Here is a 6,000-nt window from a genome sequence, read left to right on the forward strand (position 1 = left end):
GGTATGGGTTTTTCTTTTTGGAGTAAAGAATACATTATAAAATTGATTCTGGTGAAGAATGCACAACTACGGTGATTACACAGAAAGCCACTGATAGTACACTTTGAATGGACTGTGTAGTGTGTGAATATATCTCGACAACACTGCTTTAAAAATAAAAAAGAAGCAAAGAAGAAATCACAAAGGACCAATGTAACTGCATAGGAAATTACAATTTATGTAGGAATTAGAACATAGGCCATATGCTGGTTTGAAATGATGTATGTACCCTAGAAAAGCCATGTTTTACTCCTAATCCCATTTTGTAAAGGCAGCCATTTCTTCTAATCCCTATTCAATACTGCATGCTTGAAACTGTAATTAGATGATTTCCCTGGAGATGCAATTTAATCAAGAGTGGTTGTTAAACTGGATTAGGTGATGATGTGTCTCTACCCATTTGGGTGGGTCTTGATTAGTTTCTGAAGTTCTATAAAAGAGGAAACATTTTGGAGAATGAGAGCAATTCAGAGAGAGCACAGTAGAATAATGCAGCCATGAAAAGGAGAGTCCACCAGCCAGCGAACTTTGGAGATGAAGAAGGAAAATGCCTCCCAAGGTGCTTCATGAAACAGGAAGCCAGGAGAAGAAGCAAGCAGATGATGCTGTGTTTACCATGTGCCCTTACAGATGAGAGAGGAACCCTGACTGTGTTCACCATGTGCCCTTCCACTTGAGAGAGAAACCCTGAACTTCATCAGCCTTCTTGAATCAAGGTATCTTTCCCTGGATGCCTTAGATTGGCTATTTCCATAGACTTGCTTTAACCAGGACATTTTCTCAGCCTTAGAACAGTAAACTAGCAACCTATTAAATTTCCTTTTTTAAAAGCCATTCCATTTCTGGTATATTGCATTCTGGCAGCTAGCAAACTAGAATAGGCACTTTACAACAGTTCCTAAAAAAAAAACTACTCTGTACTTTACAACTTCCTTTTCACCTTACCAAAATTGTAAAGCTGATCCAAGCATGGAAAACATTTATATTAATATTCTACAAATGTCAGTAAGAAAAACACTAAGGGCTTATAATAAATGGGTAAGGGGTAAAAAAAAAGGCCTTTCTCAAAAGAGAAATAATAAGTGTGGGAGATATATTCAAACTAGAAATAAAAATATCAACAACATAAAAAAAAGATTTTCTTCTGAGTATACTTTTAGCCTGTTGTGAAGGGGGGTTTATATGTCTATGTACATATACACATACATACATACATACATTTATATATATACATACATACACACATATATCTAGCACTTTCATTATTATTTTGTAATAATATTCTGCAATTCAATTCTGGATTAATTTCTTATTTCTTTATCCAATTCTGCAACCAGAGAATAGAAATGAAAATCCATATGGGTCTGAGACCTAATACCGTGAAATGAGAGTGCACATGCTCCGGGGAACACGTCACCTGCAGCTGAGTCTCTGTGATCCAGCTTACTCAGTGGTGCCCACATTACCCATGCTTTGCTCTACCACTTCCCTATTGATTGCTGAAAACAATTAGCTCCAAGGGACTCTGCTGACTGATGCCTTCCTTCTCAGCTTTCCTCTCATCTTGGAACATCTAAAGAGGCACTGGTGATCTTTCAAACTGCTAATACCCTCAGATTCTTCCACAAATTTTCCACAGGCTGCCAACTCACCCACCTTCACAACAGTCCTTTACAGATTAGCAAAATTAATAAGAACAAATTAGGAAAATTTATAAGAACTCTAAAGATATTGTCAATTCACCTTCATACCTGACATCGGTTTTGTTATAGATGAGGTTAGAAGCTACAATAAGCCATATTAAATCTTTCACTGTCCACAAATTTTGGAGATTTATGGACTTAAGATATTTTAAAACTTTTATTTTGTGTAATTTTCAACATTAAGGTAACTAAAAGCTGCTCTGAAATACTCACAGTTGGCAGAATATACATGTAAAAGCTGAAGACAAGGCAGACAAGGCAGAACTAAGTGATGATTCTGCAAATTCTGTTTGACCAAATTCAGGGTTATATTCAAAGCTCCATTAATTCTAGCTTCCACTCCACATTTCTTATCTTTCTTGTCAAAGAAAAAAAGATAAATCACAATTTATTCATGTGTAATTATTAAATGAAATGAAGATGTCACAAAGCAATGATATTTTAAGTTTACATTAAGAATTCAAATGATCACATATAAAGTTGTACTGAAACAATTAAAATCATAACTATTTTTGTATGATTTTTTAAAATAATCCTTCTATTTTTGAAACATGGTTGACTGGCTTGAAAGATGGTCGTAAGAAGAAGATGGGGGTTGTGATAGCCTGGCACTGAGGGTTTCATGAAAGGAAAATCTTAGCTGGCCCACCACAGGTATAAGACTATCCAGTTCAATATTTTTCTCAGGAACACCATCCCACAGTTCAGGGTAATAGTAAAGAATCTAAATGCCCATTATCAGTAATATTTATTTAATATGAACTCTATTTTTGGACTTATAAAAGAATAAATATTTTTTTAATTAACAACTTATATAGAAAATAATTTGACAAATATTATCAAATAAATCCCTAAAAGGATAAATGTCTTGACAAAGAAAGAAGAGAAAAAGAAGAAGCTCTTGATTTTTCTTTTCAGAAAGAGATTAAAAGAGCAAAATAAAACCTAGATAACAATTTAGATTGCTAAGATTTTAAGCAAGGAAAGCAAGAAGAACCAGCAGAGGTATTTCATAAATAGGAATTTTAAGGAAAAAGAACTGAACATTCCTGAAGGAAAATTACTCTCACCTTGCAAGAAAAAAAAAGATAGAAAAATCACTCAAGAAATTACTGCATAATGTCCTTGAATGAGATAAATATGGAAAAACTGGGCAAACAGCAAAATAAAAGCATGAATTTAAAAGACTGTGCAGGAGAAAATAAAATAAATTAACTACAACTTAAAAGGGGATTTCAGGATATATAAAAGGAAAATTAAAGATATCAATATGCTAATTTAATTTCATGAAAATAGATTTAAAAGATAAACTGGCTTTAAGTAGAGTAGAAGGCAAGAAATGACAATATACTTAGTTTCTCTTATTTTACTTTTCATTTGCAAGAACAATACTTTTTCATCAAAACTCTTAAGAGGGAGCCCTTATATCTCAAACACAAGGGTTAAAGGGAAATATGAGACCATTAACAGATTACTTAAATAAACTGCATGTCCTTAAGAGACCACTAACCTATTACTTAAATAAGCTGCATATGTTTAAATCTAAAGGTCCCTAAGACACCTGGACAATTAGTTATCTCAGGGGTATTGACTTTCAACACTTCTTAAAAATTTTATTTAAATATTAATATAATGCATAAAGATAGCCATAAAATACATATACATGCATGAAAACAATATGCACATACAACCTCACTTTCCTGAATAAGCATTTTAACTCAATATTTCAAAGTTCAAAATGGAAATGGAAGCCACAAGGCAATGGCAAAAAAAACTCTTCAAAATAGCTATTCTAAGAATTTGAAGATCATTTTAATCACTTTACCTTTCTCTGACAACCTAAATCCACTTCCTCCTTTATGCCGTGTTCCAAGTTTTCTCAATTTACATTTTTAATATTTTACATGTTATTGTTATAAAAATCTAGTCTATATACATAGATGGACTATTGTGCAGCTACAGAAATGAACAAATGCGTGAGGCACACACAAGGCGAATGGCCGTGGGGACATCATGCTGTGCAAAATAAGCTGGAAACAAAAGAACAAATCTCATATGGTCTCTTTTAACAAATACTCATAAGAAAACTGAAGCCTAGATTGTCAGTTCTTATAGCAGCCACATCTATTCCGGAGTTGAGTTATCGCAATCTTGATTCTAATATGTTATGCTATGTACATATAGCCATATAGTGTTTCCCTGGAACTTTGGCTACCTGTGTGAGAGCTAAGACTCAGAGTTGAGGTTCTGCAACTCTAGAAGTCAGCATTACTACATACAACACCTGTTAAATAAACCAAAAAAGAAATCAGTCTTCAATAAGAGATAAAAATGACACCGAGAGGGCTGGGACTAATGTAAATCAGAATACAGGGCAAAGAATAATGATGTCTACATTTTAGGGCTTCACCTACTGTATGAGACCAAAGGAAGAGAAGCTTATTTTTCCAAAACCTAAATTTTCTGTAGCACACAATCTAACTCAACCTGCCTCGATAGCTCATTTAAACAACCCAAACACATGGAGCTCATAATGGGAACAATGGTTTGTAATCCTGTAAAGCTGAATATAATCCTGTAAAGCTTAATTCTGTTAAGCTTTTACTCTAGATACATCCCAGAGTATATTAGGCAGATAATTTAAATTATTGGAAAAGTCCCTTGAGGGACTGGAGAAAAAATAGGGAACTATTAAACTTATCCACCTGAGAAATCCCTGATACTCTATCAAGCAGTAGGGACTCCCAAGTTAATAGTCCAAGCTATCAATATTGAGCCTTGCTCTTAAGAAATTTATTTCTGTAGCACAGAAGTCAAGCCTACCTATAATTATATCTAAGAATTAATCCCAGAAAACCTCTTTTGTTTCTCAGATGCGGTCTCTCTCTAAGCTCAACTCTGCTAGGAAAATCATTACCCTACCACCCTCCATGTGGGACATGATATCCAGGGGAGAACTCTTTCTGGGAACATGGAACATAACTCCCAGGGATGATCCTGGTCCTGGCACTGTGGCATGGACAACATTTTCCTGACTAAAAAGGGGGGAAAATGTAACAAAATAAGCTATCAGTGGCAAAGAGAGTTCAAATAGAGTCAAGAGCTATTCTGGAGCCTACTCTTATACAAGCTTAAGTCAGAAATTGCTAATTGCCACAGTTTGTCAAAACCCAACCAACATCATTCCTGTTAACCCTAAAGAACACCTAGGACTCCACCTGAGATTCTACAAAAGTTTCACGTACTAAGTTTACTTTCCAGAAACTTATAACATTCACATAGTTCGTAGGCCAGATAAGTTCTGAAACCCAGAGAGATCAGCCTCTCCAAGAACATCAACTAGTTCCATCACCTATTCCATATTGTTGACACCTCTTTTCAACATGAATAAGTTAGAATGGGCATAGCCCTAATATCCCTAAAGACTGGGAGAAGGATCAGAGGAGGAGGGGGAGTTATAACAGAGAAGACAAAATTTAACAAATGAGTATGGCTGTTGACTCATTATACTGATATTTCTGTTAGTCTCCAGTACCTTGGAGTAACTAGAAGAAAAAACCTGAAATGGTGGAAGTGTAACACATAGCAAACTTTGAAATCTGTTCTATAACTACTTGTTAAAATACACTTTGACATTTATGTGTTTTTTTGTATTATGTTATATTTTCATGCAAAAAAATGTTGAAAAAGAGTATTGAAACATAGAAGAAAACTGGAATATAGAATGCAACCTTTATATCAAGGTGAAATTCCCTGAATGAGATTATATAAGTGAATAATCTTGTTCATAGGAAATGCACATGAAAGTATTATGTGTTTGAGGAATATGATGTGTACAACATGCTCTCGGATTTCCAGAAGGTAGATAGACAGACAGATAGATAGATAAGGAAGGAGGGAAGGAGGAGGGAGATACATCAAAGGTGGCAAAATGTTTTAACTGATAGATCTGGTGGGAAGGATATGTTGGATTTCTCTTTACAGGGTTTATATTATGTTTGCCACTGCCCTGTAATTTGAATTTATTTCCAAAAAATAAATTTAAAAAAAATGAATTTCTTTAAAAAATCAAGGATAGGTTTGTTTTTGTTTTTTTAAAGTTATATTCAAGTAACTCAAGTGTATCCAAATTCTGACCAAATTAAGACAACAATCCAATGCACAGAAAGACTATTACAACACAAGGAGTAAAAAATAATAAACAGAAAAGACTTGCCAATAGAGGTGGCACATAAATACACAAATCTAAAGTTTCAAT

This window comes from Tamandua tetradactyla (genome assembly GCF_023851605.1).
Source record: "Tamandua tetradactyla isolate mTamTet1 chromosome 15 unlocalized genomic scaffold, mTamTet1.pri SUPER_15_unloc_1, whole genome shotgun sequence".
In the NCBI taxonomy this organism is placed as follows: Eukaryota; Metazoa; Chordata; class Mammalia; order Pilosa; family Myrmecophagidae; genus Tamandua; species Tamandua tetradactyla.